Genomic DNA, 20,904 nt, shown 5'->3' on the forward strand with positions numbered 1-20,904 from the left:
AGATGGATGCGATAGTTTAGTCCTACTTCACTGTCCATTAGGCCAACGCGGGCGCATAAAGCTGACGCTCGTTAGTTGTAGATTTGCGCGTGGCGGAGTTTGGAAGAAGTGTCGTCGTGGATTTGTGCGGTTTGAGGTGAGCAGTTAACCCGCTTAGTTTAGTACCACCGTAGAGATTAGAGAATCAGGTTCTGAAACAGATATACTTATCTTGTAGATTGAGAGTACGAGTCTTGGTCAGAACCTGCGAGGATTACAGAGTATCGGTGAGTTAAAATTGTTTTGGTGATAAGAGCTCTTTGAAGAAATAGTTAGCTTTTCGGTATAATGTTCAGGAACGTGGTTTTCAGAGGTGACCTAGTTTACTGATATATTTATCTTGTAGATTGAGAGTATGAGTCTTGGTCAGAACCTGAGAGGATTACAGAGTATCGGTGAGTTAAAATTGTTTTGGTGATAAGAGCTCTTTGAAGAAATAGTTAGCTTTTCGGTATATTGTTCAGGAACGTGGTTTTCAGAGGTGACCTAGTTTACTGAGGCAGTGAACACATGAATCTCAACTGTTATACGGCGGGCTATTTTATCCAACATTAGTTTTGTCTAGTGTCTTGATAATAAATTTATCATAGATTCAAGATTTTTTTGCTAGTTTTCATTTAGTTTCATGAATATGGTCTGCTTCTTATTAACTACATGACAGTACGATTCAAAACTATGTCCAATCAGAGAGTATGTTATAAGCAAAGACAGAATCTACAGTGAATGGAAATCTTCTCATGACATTACTTTCATTCATTCACAGGCAGTGGAGATATAAGAGTTTTTCCCGCTATTGTTGGTCTACGTTCGAGTAGTGACAAAACGGATGGAATTATCGTTTCTATATGATTGAACACAGTCATTAGATAGATGGCTACATATTAGCAACATCCTGTTCAGTAGTTAATTGGCTGCAGTTACATTAGTAACAAGCGAGTAAGTATTCAAAGCAGCACACTGTTCACCTGGTAATTGAGTGCATTGGTCCCACCTCATGTCTTTGATGGATATAATTTTTGTTGTTTGTTTCTTTAGCTGAAGCATTTGCACTAGATAGTCTTTTCCGGTTGGAACTCCAGTTAGTTCACGATATATCACTGAATAGTTGAGAAGTGAGTACATGGTTACAACCCCTTTTTTTTTTGACAGTCACAGTGCGGTGGGGCAGTTTCTTTACTATGGTAGTCATAACTAGCCTGACATGGTGATATACTTTTGCAACCTTTTTTTCAATCTGTACAAATTTCACAGTAACATTATTCACCTGTGGTGGTGGTGTTTTCTTTGTTCATTTTCAATTTTATGCCTGTTTTTTCATTCTTTTCGTTTTGACCTTAATAAGAAGTCCATATACTTCAGCTTCCATAACTAATATGTGTATTAGATGTTGTTAGTATCATGAACTGCCTCCGCAAATAAGAGAATGTAAATTGTATTTCTGTTGATGTATTACCGATGTGTAACACAATGTTCATACATTGTTTTATTCTTTCAGTGCCCCTGAAGAAGGGAACCCCCCTAAATGCATTGGGCCTTTTCCTCAACTATGGTTTTTAATTGCATTTAAAAACGTCTTTGTATTGTAATCACAATAGTAACATTACGTTTTTGTGACATGAAGTTTATGTTTTCAAATTTTGCATTATTTAGTCTGAGATGGAAATGTTGAAACTGTAATGTTCAAATGCAATAATGATAAAAATACATGGTCTTTCGAATAAGAAGTACCTTTCTGTGTGATTAATTGAAAAAAATTAGATTATAGTTTTCAATACTGGTTATACTTTAAACACATTGGAGTGCGTTTGGTAAACTAGTGGAGTTTCCTTACAAAGTAAAACATCTTTCTGACTCGTAAAAGGGCTTTTGCAACCTTTTCTGAATTGCATATGGAGGGGGGTTGGGATGAAAGGGACATTCTATTTCTACTTTTGATTATGAAAGTTATTGTCAATATTTTGTGATTGCAAAATCTGGATAATTACAAGGTGGACCACGAAGAAATGGGGAGTTACCAGAGAGTTAGTAATTTGTGTTCAATTCATCTAATAGTTCCTCCCTTTCCCCTACTTTTAATCTGAGATTTCAGCAGTGAAAATCTCCAGGCGAAAGTAACAAAGTCATTGTGCCTGCATATCTGAATATTCCAATAAGACTGGTAATAGCTGCCACTGGGTCTCTTACTATTAATCTTCCTCCGGAAAATTTAGATTTTTAATAGGATGCGACCGCCACCGAGGGGGGTCACATTGCCCATGTTTTGTTTTGGGGTGGGTGCTGCGCTCTGCAGCATCCGCCACAAGATAAAACAGACACCCCACACATATTCCTGCACTACATGGCAGGCACCATGCGGTACCTACCACATGGTGCAGAGATATGTAGGGGGCACCATAGATGCCCCCCATCGCCCATGTCCCTGGCCAGGATGTTGGGGTCGTCCACTACGGGCCCCCAAATCCATGTCTGCCTGAATGCGGTTTTACCGCTCCAAAATGACTGGGAGAAAGGGATATTGTAATCCCTACGGCGGTGCCTGCCTGATCAGCACTGACACCTTTCTGGGACTACAGGGAGATCCGACAGTTGGTCGGATAAAGACCACCAGTCGGGACCGCGGCAGTCGATGTTTCTGAACGCCACTCGTCCAGAAGCCAGATATCCCTAGTATGATGGTTGTGGGCGGTCCCTCGCCCATCCTAATGATGCCCTTAATATTTCACCTCTATTCCACCCTAAAAATACTGATTGTATTCCTTACCTATGGCCTTCGACTGCTCTTTAGTGCCCTAGGCTAGGTTTGTGCTGTATAAATGTACACACACACATATGTGCATACATACATGAAACACTCTGTGCCTTATTTACAAAACATACTTTTGAATTTGAGTATACCTAGCAAACTGTACCAGGCGCACGTTTCAAGGCGAATCGCTGAAAAAGTCATGGAACAGGTGCCAGGAGCTCCCATCACCCAGAGTTCTGAATTTTGCTAACTTTGCACTGGGGGAATGGAGCCTCCTGTGTAAATGCTTTTTTTTTCTCAGTGGATGAAACAGTTTGCCTTGTGGAGAAAGCTCTTGTCCTACATCCCAGACAAATCAGTGAGTGGGGATGGGTGGGCAGCTGTCATATCCATCGTGGAATGGAACTTACCTGAGCCCTTTATTGGAGTAAATCTATAGGCATATCTATAGGGAGGGAAGAAGTATGGAAATCCCCAAGTAATTGTAGTACTTCTCAAACCTCTAAGGCAAAGCACACCTACATCCATTTCTTTGAGTAATATCTTTGAAGATGTCTCTCCTTCCTCCCCCTAGGGCATCCTAACCTCCTTTTACCTCTTCCTGCTCCTGAACCCTACAATTACTCCTACCTCCCTTGACATCTAGCCAGCCTCACACCATTACATTCACCTTACATCCCTGTACCTCCACACAACCCTAAAACCCGAACATTACCCTCACCTTCCTTTACTATTAGCCACATCTAAACCGTAACATTACCTTTACCTCCCTTTATCTCTTCCCACCCATAAACCCTAAAATCACCTTAACATCTCTTTATTACTACCTACCCTACAAACCTAAATGAACCTTTCCCACCCTTTACCGCTATCCATCTATAAATCCCTAAAATTACTCTAGCTGCCATTCACCTCTTCCCACCCCTAAAACAACCCATCCCTCTGTTTACCCTTACTAATACCTTCACTCCATGTGGTAAAAGAACATATAAATTATCTTATTTTAAAAAAAGCCTTCATGGTAAAGTATTGCATGGTAAACAACATGTTATAAAGATGAGAAACCTACACCTTGGACTTACCTGTGTGGTACTTACCTGTGTTTATGGCTGCTTGGTTTAAGGTCGTGTGTGGTAAAGACTGCGTTGTAAAGGCTGGTCCTTCTCAAAGCAGCTATCCGTTCGGGGCCTGTGGCTCATTCAAAAGCAAGCCGGGCTACCACTGCCCTCCATAACAACTGAGCCAGGGGCCTTCCTCTGTTATCATTCCTCAAGTTAGAACTCCTCTGCAGCTGCTGGGAGCTGCTGCTCATGCACTGAACAGAGCCTCCTGAGGCCAGACAGCTCTGAATCCAGAGGAGCAAAGGGTAACCAGGCTAAATGGCATCACTGATGCTGCCTGACATCCAAAACACCAATGTCTGTCCACTGGGCTGACTCAAAGATTAGAAACAAAGTCACAGGGGACTACCGCTGCCCAGATGTATGTGTGCTGATCTGGGGACTAAACAACATGTGACTGACACCGTTTCTGACCAATGACTGAAGGGGGCTGAGCCGCACATTATTTTCTGTAGGTCACATTACAAATCATTATGCATTTTTTTTAGAAAACATGAGGCTGGCAAGGCAGCTGAAGCTGTCTCTAAGCCAGGCCTATAAGTGAGATTTCGATCACACATAAAATAACCATCGCGAAGTGCAACTTTATAAGTCATCTTGTTATGTATACAGAGTAATTACTGAAAAAAAATGTGTGCAGTCAAAATGGGCATGACTGGACACTTAGCGTCATTAAATGTTTGAGATAGGAAAGAGGATGTGTCATGGAGATACAAACATTATCCCGCATTTTGCAATCACTAGGGCCTAGAGTTACCAAGGATGGCACAGGCTTTCGCATGACGCTGTGCTATCTTGTGCTGCTCGTGAGTGGCTTTTTATGGTAAGTGAATCAAAGCCATGTCCCTTAGCGCCTGTCAACACCCAGACAACATGTTAGTAAATACTCTCCTTTGTATTTTAAGTGTAAAGAAAAAGACAACAGTTCCAAACTTGTTGGGGCTGCAGAGTGGAAAAAAAGGACATGTGCAAATACATATTTTAACCACACTTAAATGTGTAGGTTTACACGTTTTGTGGAAATATATACACATAAATGGAACATTATCACGTTTTTAATATTGTCCTCCAAGAATATGCTGGTGGTGGTGGTATTCATTTTATTTCGGCCTGCATGCCATAAAGTTAGCAAGAATGCGAAGGAGTGCAAGGGGGGCTTGCACTGTTTCCGGGGGCACTCCGGTTGGAGAAAAACTCCTAAATTATGATTTCATCAGTGCATATCATGTAGTTCAAACAAGTGTAATCGTGGTAATCTTTTTTGAAGGGTCGTTTATTTAGTGGGTCACATATTAAATCTTCATAGTAACTCCTTTGTGAAACGAGACGTTAAGGAAAATGATTGACAACATCCATAGATCTATGCTGCATCCCTATGCATTTCGGGCGGAGCCCTTCAACAGGGGATAGCAAAGAATCTGTAAGTAAATAAATCGATATCAGGAAGGGGAGCACGCAACCACAGGTTAACTAAAACGATCTAGGTGGGTGAAATGGAAACATGCAAGAGTTAATTAATGGCTACGAAAAAAGAGAAAGGTGCAAAAAATAAATCAATGTCGACCATACCGTGCTGTCGAAAATAGAAAGAAACCTCAGAGGGGTAGAAGTAAATCACCGTGTCATGGAAGAAGACGGAGAAAGACCTGATAGAACCGAAACCCATTGTGTGCTCGTGGAACTGGTAACAAAGGGGAACGCTGAGATCCAGAAGGTGAAGTCTTAGCGAGGCACCAGTTAAAGAAATGGCCATGCGGGTGGGGGAGAAACGGGAAAAAGCTTACCGATGGGTCGAAGTAGCAACGCGCCAAACGCTGTGTTGCCGAGGGTTGGTGTGCAGGCGGGGGTAATGCGGAAGTAAATAAGCGGCAGTGAAAGTAAAAAACGGACTGGCGGATGTGAGGATGGGTGAAAATATCGTATCAGAAAATACTCTATCGTGTTAAACACCTCACGGAGTACACAGGAAAATATAGTGAAACATTGAAAAACAAGCGTTACAAGTAAAGAAAAACTGAATATTTGCGTGAGCTTACTAGACACTCGAACGCGAGAGTGGCGGCCATCTTAGAGTGGACTCAGATGGTATAGATACACAGTGGTAGCATTACTGATATAACGATAAAAGAATGAAAAACGTACAGGAGGTAGGAATAAAAGGTAAATGGAGAGAGAAAAAAATGGGAAACTAGCTTAAATAAATATCAAAGACCGGAGGTTAGGGAAAATGATAAAATTAGGAAAATAGTACCAGAGAGATAATAGACAGGGAGAGAATGAAGTGTGAAAGAACCAGTTAAAAGGCGAAGCAAAAAATTACAGCTGGAAAACCACGTGAACAGAAAAAGAAGAAAGAGTAGGGATGGTGGAGACTAGGAACAACAAAATAAACCCATGTAGCATCAAAAGAAATTCAAGAGAATGTATATATGTTGGGACAACAATTCTCTATAAGAAACAACTATATTCCAGTCTGTCATTAAGCCCCTTGGGCTGGCAGGCATCCAGTCTCTTGATCCACACTGTTTCCCTTTGGAGTAGTAGTTTCTTGTTATCAATGCCTGCTTTCAGTGGGACAACCTCCAAGACATGGAACTTCAGTTGGCTCACGTTGTGCTGGTGTGTAATGAAGTGAGCAGCCAAAGGTGCTTTTGTTGATCTGTTCCTGATAGTGCTTTTGTGTTCGGTTAAGCAAACTTTGATCTTTCGTTCGGTTTTGCCTACATAAGGCAGTCCACAGGGACATTTGAGTAGATACACTAGATTCATAGAGTCACAAGTAGCATTGGTTCTCGATTTGATGGCTTTTCCTGATGATGGGTGGTTGAAGGTGTTGCCCGGAATTATATTGTGACAATGACTGCAATTATGGCACGGTTTGGTGCCACTGTATTTGGTAGAAATGTCAATGGGTTCGGTCTCAAGAATGTTCTTCAAGTTTTTGGCTCTCTGGTATGCAAAGAGTGGTCGGGTGTTGAAAATGCCCTGAAAGTCTGGTTCAAAGCGAATCATGTCCCAACTCTTAAGGATGATATTTTTGATGGCTTTGCTTCTAGATGAGTATTTAGAGACGAAAACCGGTCTCTGTTCGTCAGTTAATTTGATGTTAGTTCTTAGAAGTTCTGCCCGGGTTTTAGTGGCCACTCAGATTTTTGCTGCTTGTAATGTGACCTCAGGATATTTTCTGTCTCTGTACTTCTGTAGTATTTTATCTTCAGATCTTTCATAGGCTTCTGATTCTGAACAGATTCTTTTAGCCCTTAGAAGCTGAGAGTATGGCAAATGTGTTTTAAGAGGTGTTGGATGACAACTGGTGAACATTAAAGCATTGTTCCTGTCCGTGGCTTTAACGAATAGATTGGTTGACAGTTTGTTGTCGTGTAATGTAACCAGGACATCTAGAAATGGCAAACTTTGTGGACTGATGGTATGAGTGAACTTTATATGGTCATCCAAAGAGTTTATGTATTTCAGAAATTCCAAAATTTCATCAGGTTGGCCAATCCAGATGAGGAAAATGTCGTCTATGTACCTCCATAGGGTAAGAATGTTGTTGATCCATTTATTGTGACTCAAGATGTGATCTAGTTCCATCCGGTGCATGAACAGGTTGGCATAGCTGGGAGCAGCACAATTTCCCATTGATGTTCCAACGAGTTGAAGATAGTATTCGTTGTTGTAAGAAAAGTAACTGTGGTACAACGTGAACTGTAAAAGTTCAAGTATCAGAACTTTCAAAGTGTCTTCGATGGGATGGTGAAGTAAAAAGGATTCTATGGCTTCCAAGCCCCTATTGTGCGGAATCGATGTATACAGAGCACATACATCTATGGTTACCAAAGTGTGTACTTTATCCGGTACAATGGTGACCTGTTGGAGGCGCTTCAGAAAGTCAGTTGTGTCACGCAGGTATGTAGACATGGATGTGACGATGTCTTGTAGATAAAGGTCAATGAATTTGCCAGTCGGCTCATGGATAGAATTTTTCGTTGAAACTATGGGACGAAAAGGTGGCTTGTGTAGATCCTTGTGGATTTCCGGGAGCATATGAATGCTAGGGCATTTGGGATGAGATTGTGTAAGGTATTTGTCGTCCTTGTCTGTGATCGTTCCCATAGTGAGAGCCTTATCCAGAATGACTTTGAGCGTGTTGGCGAAAACTCCAGTGGGATCATTGGGTAATTTCATGTATAGATTCTTATCATTGACATGTTCACTTACACTGGTATGGTAAAAGTCACTGTCCATGACAACAAGTGCGCCGCCTTTATCAGCTTTACAGCACGTAATTCCAGAATTGTTAACAATTTGGTTGAGTGCTCTGGATTCCTTAAGATTGAAGTTGTTATGTTTGGAGTGTGGTTTTTTGAAGTTCTCCCTGATGGAGTTCAAAGTGATGGTTTCAAAAGAGTCAAATATTTTGTGACAACAGGAGCCACAAATGTGCTTTTACTTCTTAATTCTTTGCACGCATGTCGTATGGGTGTGCTAGTAGGAGGGCACACATTAGAAAAAAAGTGACGGAGTCTCAAGGTTCTCATGAATTTATATAGACTTCTCAGTTTCCAATTCGGTGGAATTATATGTAGGGACAAAAGAAGTCCCACGTTCCAGGGTGGACAATTGTAATTGGGATAAGTTCGTTTTAGAGATGTTGATTACGAGGGTTTTTTGCTCCTGGTTGCTTGAGCGATTGGAGTTGTCTTTTCTCTTAGAGTTTCTGCCCCGCCTGGTTCGACATTGACGGTTTGGCCTGTTTCTAAAAAAGAGACACCAGAAGTTGAAGCTGCGGTTTGGGGGACATTATCAGATGGTTTCGGAGGTACAGTGCTCCTAGGTGGTCTACCATAGTTAGTGTTCCCTCTTTGAGAAGTCGAACCATCTGTAGAACTCCCTTCGTCCGAGGACGGATTGTTGTACGGTCTTTGTTGTCTGCGTTGGGCATAAACTTCTGCCCAACTATAGACCTCACCCAGTTTATAGTCCATGGTGTCACGTCTATATTTTCTAATTTTTCTATCATTGATCTCTTTCGTGTACTTATCCAATTGTATATTGATGTCGGCGAGAGATTTGTCGAGATCTTCTTTGGACATGTTGTTCTCTAGGTTGCGTGAGATCTGTGTGATTTCTTTGTCTAAATCATCGATGACCTTTGAAAGTTCTTCAACTATGAGAAGAATCAAGTCTAATGAACAACGATTGAGGATGGCGTACCATCGTTCCGTGAATTTCGGGTTGTTCCGACAGAGGGTAGGCTTCAAAGCGATTCTTAATCCTCTAGGGATGCGTTGATCTTTGTGATATCTAATAAGAGTTCCAGCGTGTAGGCGTTGGTTGATAATTCTTTTAGAGGTATATAAAAGTTGTCTCAACATGCTAGGGTTAGAGAAGGCACTTGTGGATGAGGGGTCTGCTTCCTGAATCAAAGCGTAGATGCGGGTAGTTTCATCTTGGGAAAACCCAAAAGTTTCAGCCCGATTGGCTGTGGTGCTTGCAATTTCCTCATAAGACATGGTTCAACGATCGGTGCCCGCCAAACGTGGCCAGAGGTACGTTGATAAGCTAAATAGATAGAAGATGGCGGCACTCGGGGTGTGTAATGTTCATCAAGTTGGTAAAGTAAACCAATGGTAAGTATTTTTGGGTGCCAGGAAATGGTCCCTTTCGGCCGGTAGGGACTGGAACTTGAACAGAATGCGAAGGAGTGCAAGGGGGGCTTGCACTGTTTCCGGGGGCACTCCGGTTGGAGAAAAACTCCTAAATTATGATTTCATCAGTGCATATCATGTAGTTCAAACAAGTGTAATCGTGGTAATCTTTTTTGAAGGGTCGTTTATTTAGTGGGTCACATATTAAATCTTCATAGTAACTCCTTTGTGAAACGAGACGTTAAGGAAAATGATTGACAACATCCATAGATCTATGCTGCATCCCTATGCATTTCGGGCGGAGCCCTTCGTCAGGGGATAGCAAAGAATCTGTAAGTAAATAAATCGATATCAGGAAGGGGAGCACGCAACCACAGGTTAACTAAAACGTTAACTTGCACTCCTTCGCATTCTGTTCAAGTTCCAGTCCCTACCGGCCGGAAGGGACCATTTCCTGGCACCCAAAAATACTTACCATTGGTTTACTTTACCAACTTGATGAACATTACACACCCCGAGTGCCGCCATCTTCTATCTATTTAGCTTATCAACGTACCTCTGGCCACGTTTGGCGGGCACCGATCGTTGAACCATGTCTTATGAGGAAATTGCAAGCACCACAGCCAATCAGGCTGAAACTTTTGGGTTTTCCCAAGATGAAACTACCCGCATCTACGCTTTGATTCAGGAAGCAGACCCCTCATCCACAAGTGCCTTCTCTAACCCTAGCATGTTGAGACAACTTTTATATACCTCTAAAAGAATTATCAACCAACACCTACACGCTGGAACTCTTATTAGATATCACAAAGATCAACGCATCCCTAGAGGATTAAGAATCGCTTTGAAGCCTACCCTCTGTCGGAACAACCCGAAATTCACGGAACGATGGTACGCCATCCTCAATCGTTGTTTATTAGACTTGATTCTTCTCATAGTTGAAGAACTTTCAAAGGTCATCGATGATTTAGACAAAGAAATCACACAGATCTCACGCAACCTAGAGAACAACATGTCCAAAGAAGATCTCGACAAATCTCTCGCCGACATCAATATACAATTGGATAAGTACACGAAAGAGATCAATGATAGAAAAATTAGAAAATATAGACGTGACACCATGGACTATAAACTGGGTGAGGTCTATAGTTGGGCAGAAGTTTATGCCCAATGCAGACAACAAAGACCGTACAACAATCCGTCCTCGGACGAAGGGAGTTCTACAGATGGTTCGACTTCTCAAAGAGGGAACACTAACTATGGTAGACCACCTAGGAGCACTGTACCTCCGAAACCATCTGATAATGTCCCCCAAACCGCAGCTTCAACTTCTGGTGTCTCTTTTTTAGAAACAGACCAAACCGTCAACGTCGAACCAGGAGGGGCAGAAACTCTAAGAGAAAAGACAACTCCAATCGCTCAAGCAACCAGGAGCAAAAAACCCTCGTAATCAACATCTCTAAAACGAACTTATCCCAATTACAATTGTCCACCCTGGAACGTGGGACTTCTTTTGTCCCTACATATAATTCCACCGAATTGGAAACTGAGATAAGTCTATATAAATTCATGAGAACCTTGAGACTCCGTCACTTTTTTTCTAATGTGTGCCCTCCTACTAGCACACCCATACGACATGCGTGCAAAGAATTAAGAAGTAAAAGCACATTTGTGGCTCCTGTTAGTCACAAAATATTTGACTCTTTTGAAACCATCACTTTGAACTCCATCAGGGAGAACTTCAAAAAACCACACTCCAAACATAACAACTTCAATCTCAAGGAATCCAGAGCACTCAACCAAATTGTTAACAATTCTGGAATTACGTGCTGTAAAGCTGATAAAGGCGGCGCACTTGTTGTCATGGACAGTGACTTTTACCATACCAGTGTAAGTGAACATGTCAATGATAAGAATCTATACATGAAATTACCCAATGATCCCACTGGAGTTTTCGCCAACACGCTCAAAGTCATTCTGGATAAGGCTCTCACTATGGGAACGATCACAGACAAGGACCACAAATACCTTACACAATCTCATCCCAAATGCCCTAGCATTCATATGCTCCCGAAAATCCACAAGGATCTACACAAGCCACCTTTTCGTCCCATAGTTTCAACGAAAAATTCTATCCATGAGCCGACTGGCAAATTCATTGACCTTTATCTACAAGACATCGTCACATCCATGTCTACATACCTGCGTGACACAACTGACTTTCTGAAGCGCCTCCAACAGGTCACCATTGTACCGGATAAAGTACACACTTTGGTAACCATAGATGTATGTGCTCTGTATACATTGATTCCGCACAATAGGGGCTTGGAAGCCATAGAATCCTTTTTACTTCACCATCCCATCGAAGACACTTTGAAAGTTCTGATACTTGAACTTTTACAGTTCACGTTGTACCACAGTTACTTTTCTTACAACAACGAATACTATCTTCAACTCGTTGGAACATCAATGGGAAATTGTGCTGCTCCCAGCTATGCCAACCTGTTCATGCACAGGATGGAACTAGATCACATCTTGAGTCACAATAAATGGATCAACAACATTCTTACCCTATGGAGGTACATAGACGACATTTTCCTCATCTGAATTGGCCAACCTGATGAAATTTTGGAATTTCTGAAATACATAAACTCTTTGGATGACCATATAAAGTTCACTCATACCATCAGTCCACAAAGTTTGCCATTTCTAGATGTCCTGGTTACATTACACGACAACAAACTGTCAACCAATCTATTCGTTAAAGCCACGGACAGGAACAATGCTTTAATGTTCACCAGTTGTCATCCAACACCTCTTAAAACACATTTGCCATACTCTCAGCTTCTAAGGGCTAAAAGAATCTGTTCAGAATCAGAAGCCTATGAAAGATCTGAAGATAAAATACTACAGAAGTACAGAGACAGAAAATATCCTGAGGTCACATTACAAGCAGCAAAAATCCGAGTGGCCACTAAAACCCGGGCAGAACTTCTAAGAACTAACATCAAATTAACTGACGAACAGAGACCGGTTTTCGTCTCTAAATACTCATCTAGAAGCAAGGCCATCAAAAATATCATCCTTAAGAGTTGGGACATGATTCGCTTTGAACCAGACTTTCAGGGCATTTTCAACACCCGACCACTCTTTGCATACCAGAGAGCCAAAAACTTGAAGAACATTCTTGAGACCGAACCCATTGACATTTCTACCAACTACAGTGGCACCAAACCGTGCCATAATTGCAGTCATTGTCACAATATAATTCCGGGCAACACCTTCAACCACCCATCATCAGGAAAAGCCATCAAATTGAGAACCAATGCTACTTGTGACTCTATGAATCTAGTGTATCTACTCAAATGTCCCTGTGGACTGCCTTATGTAGGCAAAACCGAACGAAAGATCAAAGTTCGCTTAACCGAACACAAAAGCACTATCAGGAACAGATCAACAAAAGCACCTTTGGCTGCTCACTTCATTACACACCACCACAACGTGAGCCAACTGAAGTTCCTTGTCTTGGAGGTTGTCCCACTGAAAGCAGGCGTTGATAACAAGAAACTACTACTCCAAAGGGAAACAGTGTGGATCAAGAGACTGGATGCCTGCCAGCCCAAGGGGCTTATTGACAGACTGGAATATAGTTGTTTCTTATAGAGAATTGTTGTCCCAACATATATACATTCTCTTGAATTTCTTTTGATGCTACATGGGTTTATTTTGTTGTTCCTAGTCTCCACCATCCCTAGTCTTTCTTCTTTTCTGTTCACGTGGTTTTCCAGCTGTAATTTTTTGCTTCGCCTTTTAACTGGTTCTTTCACACTTCATTCTCTCCCTGTCTATTATCTCTCTGGTACTATTTTCCTAATTTTATCATTTTCCCTAACCTCCGGTCTTTGATATTTATTTAAGCTAGTTTCCCATTTTTTTCTCTCTCCATTTACCTTTTATTCCTACCTCCTGTACCTTTTTCATTCTTTTATCGTTATATCAGTAATGCTACCACTGTGTATCTATACCATCTGAGTCCACTCTAAGATGGCCGCCACTCTCGCGTTCGAGTGTCTAGTAAGCTCACGCAAATATTCAGTTTTTCTTTACTTGTAACGCTTGTTTTTCAATGTTTCACTATATTTTCCTGTGTACTCCGTGAGGTGTTTAACACGATAGAGTATTTTCTGATACGATATTTTCACCCATCCTCACATCCGCCAGTCCGTTTTTTACTTTCACTGCCGCTTATTTACTTCCGCATTACCCCCGCCTGCACACCAACCCTCGGCAACACGCCGTTTGGCGCGTTGCTACTTCGACCCATCGGTAAGCTTTTTCCCGTTTCTCCCCCACCCGCATGGCCATTTCTTTAACTGGTGCCTCGCTAAGACTTCACCTTCTGGATCTCAGCGTTCCCCTTTGTTACCAGTTCCACGAGCACACAATGGGTTTCGGTTCTGTCAGGTCTTTCTCCGTCTTCTTCCATGACACGGTGATTTACTTCTACCCCTCTGAGGTTTCTTTCTATTTTCGACAGCACGGTATGGTCGACATTGATTTATTTTTTGCACCTTTCTCTTTTTTCGTAGCCATTAATTAACACTTGTATGTTTCCATTTCACCCACCTAGAACGTTTTAGTTAACCTGTGGTTGCGTGCTCCCCTTCCTGATATCGATTTATTTACTTACAGATTCTTTGCTATCCCCTGACGAAGGGCTCCGCCCGAAATGCATAGGGATGCAGCATAGATCTATGGATGTTGTCAATCATTTTCCTTAACGTCTCGTTTCACAAAGGAGTTACTATGAAGATTTAATATGTGACCCACTAAATAAACGACCCTTCAAAAAAGATTACCACGATTACACTTGTTTGAACTACATGATATGCACTGATGAAATCATAATTTAGGAGATTTTCTCCAACCGGAGTGCCCCCGGAAACAGTGCAAGCCCCCCTTGCACTCCTTCGCATTCTGTTCAAGTTCCAGTCCCTACCGGCCGGAAGGGACCATTTCCTGGCACCCAAAAATACTTACCATTGGTTTACTTTACCAACTTGATGAACATTACACACCCCGAGTGCCGCCATCTTCTATCTATTTAGCTTATAAAGTTAGCAAGAACATACACTCCAGAGTTCGACAGTCACCACGGCCCTCATTACGACTGGCACATAACACATGAAGAGCAAAATGTTGCTCTTAGGTGTTGGGTGAGAGAGTCCTCTGAGAAATGACAAATTACCACCCCGATCAGTAATTCTGGGTACAATTCACCCGTAAATTCAAATTTTGCACTGTCACTCATAGATTTTGAATGTATTCAAAGCCAAGATCTTGGAAGAAAGTGAAGACCTCTATGGCCCATGACCTTTCTTCTCATTAAGTTGATGGGATCCACAGATGTGTCCAAGATGTGATCTTTAATGCTAAGCATTGCTCCATGCACCATACCACTTTTAAATGCCAGCATCATCACAGTCTGGGATCATATTGTGCCTTCTGTTGTTCCTATGCAATGGTGTAGGTGCAGATAGGGATGTCGGATACAGTCTAGCTGTCTAATTCTTTTCTTCTGTCGGTTTCAGTTCCTCCACTGAATTTGACCCGCAATGGATACAAGTGTCCAGACTGCTTCATCGAAGGCTCCAAAGAGGAATGTAAAACTGATACAGTAATGGAATGCACGGGACGGGAAACACACTGCTTGACGTTTTATGGGAAAGCCAGTCGGCCACGTAAGTGCATGGCTCATATTTGCATGCTGATATCAGAAAAGATTGGTCGAGGCTGCTTGGTGGTGGAGGTTTGGATCCCAGCCATGGGAATCACACTTCAAATGCTCTGAGACAGATGGTGCCCATTTTAGGTCTGGTCTGGACCCCAAAGGTCTATTAGTTTGATTTGAAGAAAGGAGGAACTGAGGTGTCTTGAACTTTCAGACTGAAGAGCCTCCGTTACGTTGAGACAAGTGGCCCGGTTTAGACAATGTCCTTTGTGGAGGCAGTGCTAAACCTGAGAAATAGCAACACGTGGACTGCCCACCATATTGTGATGCTAGCATTGTAAGGGTAATTTCCATGAGCAGTGCTCTGTATAACTTCCTCCACGAACCTTGAAGGTTGTACACAGGGAGCATCAGAGCACTGGGATTCAATGCTGGATCAGGGTGGACTGGAGGGAATTTAATATCTTGCATAAGTGTGGTTTTACAGTGCTGCTTTACACATTTCTCACTTTACACAACTGCACTTTACACCACCTCATTGCACATAATTAGAAAATGAAGCACAGGGGAGGTTAACGGAGTTGCCGGAGATCCTACTGTTTTAAATTTGGTCAAGTCTGAAGTAGCTCCTAGGTTTTACGAATCAGAGGTTAGCAGATTAGCCACTAACCCATACAATGTCCCTCTGGTGTGGGGTTTTGCAGGGACTCTCAGCAATCTGGCACATATATTTTACATTGTCTGCCTATTGTTTCTGTCTTTAACAACGGCTTATTTGATGATGGTCTATTCGAGAGACCACTTGTGAGACTAAAAATAAATCCTTTCTTGTGTACGATCTACTCATGCCACTTTAATCACCAGAACCTCCTGTCTTTCTCCCAGAGGCTTTATTTATTTCCTTATTGCTGGCTGTACTTGAGACACCCCTTGTTGTCTTGAATGAAGAAGTAACGTGGCAGCTCAGCTCTAGTTACTTATTATAGATGAGTTCTGATGTCACAGTGACTGCTGCCAGAGCCACCAGCCAAGGGAAACAGCAGGCCACAGAGCATCATTGAAGCTGTACTTTAAAAGTTAAAACAAATCTGGCTTTTTATTCTTCAACTCTGTTTTTCCTGGTAACCTGTTAGCAGGGCAAACGCCTGAGAATCAGTGCTATGCTCAGGTGGGCCCCCCTCTTCCAAGCCCCAACTGCTGATTGTTATGATAGCACAGTCAATTGAGAGGAGAGGAAGGGGACAGCTCAAACCTATTACTACACAACCTTACCTGAAAGAGAAAAAGGGCTGGACTTGATTCTTTATAGCTCTTAAAGACTTTTATAAGTGGCTGATCCTAACCTAAGAAGTGCATATACAGCATCACTGTCTCATGCCAATCACCTTTAACAAGACAACTATTGACATGCCATACAGACCGTATCCGCCCTTTACTCATTGTTGCTTGTCCCTCACAGGAAACTTTTTGGCATCAATTTCTCTGTTAAAAGACAATAGGAAAGGGTTCTGGCATTGATGTAGCACTGGGTGCAGTTTGTATTCTGTTTCAATCTCCTAATTGGGGGTCCTTCCTGCCTTAGTCAGGACTTGCAAAGAGTGTTGAGGGAAACAGTACGCGGAGCCCGCTCACTCGGTACCGATGTCCAGAAATACATATCAAATATGCCCAAGTAATAGATTCAAATAAACTAGTTATAGAGCCCACTCGCTTGTTTCTACTGATCAAGAAACGTCTTCAAGTATAGCCAGGATAGCGGATCCCACCCCACGTGACCCAAAAGACAGCACTTCGCTGCTCTGATAAGTTTGGCTACAGATGTTTAACCCGGACGTCATCCGTGAAGTAGCGTGAAGTAGCCCTACATGAGGTGCAGGTGGCGCACCCCTACCATTCTGATGAATTCAACCTGTCCTGCCTCGGCTGGCTTGTTGTCTTGATTCTCGGGACGCGGTGCCCCTCCGATGCGGCTGACTCCATACATGCGGGACTTCTAACATGCTGCCCGGCTAGACTGCATTTATATGGCTGTCTGTTGCTATACTTGTCGTTGGACAGCACAGGCACATGGGTATTGTAGTTCCAACAACGGCAAACCTTGGGCATAACACATTTCAATGCAACGTTCTAATGCACTCAGCTGAGCTGCCCAGTCTGTACTGTGAGGATTATTTGATATGCAACTAAAAAAAACGTTTGAAAGAACACTGTAAGTGCATCCTAAGAACACCTCATCAGAGGGGCAAAGTGCGTTAAGTTGGTTTGATGCTGGAGGCGAAGGCCTGGCAGTACACCCCCCTTTTGAAGAACGCTGACAGGCCCAGGTTTGGAAAGGAACCTTTTATAGAAACGTTTTTGTAATCAGGATGCATGAATCCTTATGAGTTCTTATGGGGCAAAACCTTTCCAGAATATTAAACACCACAGTTGGGTGCCTTTCAATTTTGAGTCAAGGATCGAATTGACTTCATATTCCTGCTCCCCATTTATACGGATGGGTTTTGATTATATGGGGCCCATTACGATGTCGGCCAGATCTGCACTGAAAGGCTGTCGGTGGCAGTCCGCCAGACCTCGGAAGCAGGTGTCCGACATCCGCAATAGGATGCAGCCGGTCAGACCGCTGCATGCTGAAGGAAAGACTGACGCCCACAAAAGGCGTCGGTCAGACAGATAATCCCCAAATGGCATGGTGCCTGCTCAGGCACAGCCATCAAGATTGTGATGTCCACTTCCAACACCCTCTTTATATCGGCCTTTCTGACTTGGAAAGGCAGTCAGAAAATGGCTTTGGGGCCCCTAGCAAGGCCCCTGTCCCTCAGCGGCCTCTACCATTAGGTCAGGGGGGGCACAAAAAAATCAATGCTACATGCAGTGCCTGCCACACGGGGTATGGATGTCTTAAAAGTGATTACCCCCAGGTCCCTCCGTCCTCGACACCCTCATTCACCTAATGAGATATTATTTATAAACTATCTCTCTGACAGAAAAAAGAAAGAAAGGAATGCTGGACCTACCATCCCCCTGCCACCGGAAGTACATAAGGGTACAGGTCCCAGCATTCCATCTGTTTCTTTTTTCTGTCATTCTGACAGGATATGCTGTGGCGCGAGGTGCTTGGTGCTCCTGCGCTGTATTTACTTCTGAGGATGCATGTCCTCGGTTGGTTGGATTGCCTCTCCCTCCCTGCCGGGCTTGGGGGGAGTGGCGTGGGCTGTCCTGGTCGCTTTCTTGGAGCCACGCGTGGATTTCGGATCGTGTGTGCTCGGTGTCTGCCCGATGGCCGCCCCTCCCGGTCTGCCGGGCTTACTGGGGGGCGCGCCCTCCTTCGCGTCTCCGGATTGGTTCTTGGTGATGACGCCTTCCGGTGGGGACGCTGCCTGACTTCCGTTTTGGGCAGGATCAGGCGCTTCTGTCCAGGCATTTTTTGGTGCTGTTTAAAAACCGGGGCAGTGGGTGAGTACCGCGTAGAGGTTTTTGCTGTTCTTTGGTCCTTACTGTGGCGCTTTGCTTTGCCTTCGTTTTTGGCTCTTTTCAGGCATGGGGAAAAGTTCAAGGAAGAGGCATCACAGGGAGAGATCCTCTTCCTCTTCTTCTTCTGATGTTTCGCGTTCTCCGTCTCCTGCCCGGTCCAGACGCCGTGGTGGGGGTGGGGATGCGCGCTTGAAGAGCTTGATAAGAGAGACCCTGTGTGAGATGGGTGATGGTGGGGCCCGACGCAAGGGGCCGGCTGCTGCTCCTGTTTCCTCTGCTTCTTCTGATGATGAGTCTGCTTGGGCTGGGGACTCGGAGCTGAAAGGGAAGTACATTGACAAGGACGCTTTGCCGGGCATCTTGAAGCATGTGAAGGAGAACATGGGTTTCTCGGATGACGCTGCTCCCAGTACTTCCGGGGGTTCTTTGCTGCGCCAGTTCCAGACTTCTGCCGCTGTTGATGTTCCGGTGCATCCTTTTATTAAAGATGTCCTGAAGAGGGAGTGGGCTGACCTGGATCGCATTCTGTTTCCACGTTTTATGACCCGCCTTTAAGCCCTGCAGGATAAGGCTGCGGAGCTGCCCGACTCTTGTGGGGCTAGTCTGGTGGGTCGCACTTCCTTGTCGGAGGACGCCGTGCTGAAGGATCCGGTTGATAAAAAGGCGGACGTGGCCCTCAGGAAGGTTTATTCGGGCTCCCATCTGGCGTTGAGGGCCGGCGTTTATGGGACTTATTTGTCGCAGTCTCTGCTGTCGGACATTAAGTCGCTCTCTCAGTCGATGGATGCAACCTCTCTAGCGCCGAACACCTTCACTTCCAGATCCACACCGACCCCAAGACCACACTCAGAGGCACCCTCCTCTACAGGCCACCAGGACCCCGTGCACAATTCACTGAAGACATCACTGATTTTATCACCCAACACGCCCTCTCCTCCGAGGACTACATTCTATTGGGAGACCTCAATTTTCACCTGGAAAAGAGCAACGACAACAACACCACCACCCTTCTGGACAATCTCGCCAACCTCGGACTCAAACAACTTGTTAATACCCCCACACACCACGCAGGACACACCCTCGACCCTATCTTCACCTCCAGCAAACATATTTCCTTCAGTCACACCACAGTTCTCCAACGGACGGACCACAGCTGCATTCACTTTGTTTACAATAAGACCATAACCCACAACCACCCTCAACCTGCTCTGCGAAGAAACTGGAACAAAATCACCATCGACCAGATCTCCACATCGCTTCTTCATAACCCCCCTGCCCATTCATCGAACCCCAACCAAGCAGCCATTAACCTCACTCAATGGCTAACCAACACCGCCGACAACCTAGCACCTTTGAAAAAACGTCAAATCAAACTAGGCAGCAAAAACGCCCCCTGGTTCAACGAGGATCTTAAGAAATCCAAGAAACTCTGTCGCTCCCTTGAGAAGGCCGGGAAAAAAGACCCTAACACCAACACCAGGGACGCCTTCAAAAACGCCACCCGCATACACCACCAATTGATCCGGACTGCCAAGAAAACCGCATTCAAAGACCGACTAGACAAAAACGCCCAAAACAGCAAGGAATTATTCAACATCGTCAAAGAGTTTACCAACCCCACTGCCAACTCCAACGACATCACCCCCTCTCAAACCCTTTGCGACTCCCTAGCTTCGTTCTTCCACGACAACATCGCTGACATCCACAACAGCTTTGGCAACCAACCCGAAGACCAACCCACCCAACCCTCAGCCGCACCTTCACCCCCCTTGAACATCCTCAATGACTGGAACCCAATCTCCATTGAAGACACCATCCGCCTGATGAACTCCATCCACTCAGGATCCCCCACAGACCCATGCCCTCACCACATCTTCAACAAAGCAGACTCCATCATAGCACCACACCTCCGAGACGTCATCAACTGCTCCCTCAACTCCGGCCCCTTCCCACCAAGCTGGAAACACGCCGAACTCAGCGCCCTTCTGAAAAAACCCACAGCTGACCCCTCTGAACTCAAAAACTACGGACCCATCTCGCTCCTTCTATTCCCGGCCAAAGTCATCGAGAAAGCTGTCAACAACCAACTCGCCGCCTTCCTCGAAGCCAACAAATCCCTCGACTCCTCACAGTCCGGCTTCC

The 20,904-nt window shown here is 44.0% G+C and overlaps 1 pseudogene; it reads left to right on the plus strand.

The window, feature by feature from the left end:
• Nucleotides 1-19,317, plus strand: part of LOC147701030 (uncharacterized) — a 64,632-nt pseudogene extending 45,315 nt beyond the window's left edge.
• Nucleotides 19,318-20,904: the final 1,587 nt, after the last annotated feature.

Source organism: Lissotriton vulgaris, chromosome 7 (assembly GCF_964263255.1).
Source record: "Lissotriton vulgaris chromosome 7, aLisVul1.2, whole genome shotgun sequence".
Taxonomy (NCBI): Eukaryota; Metazoa; Chordata; class Amphibia; order Caudata; family Salamandridae; genus Lissotriton; species Lissotriton vulgaris.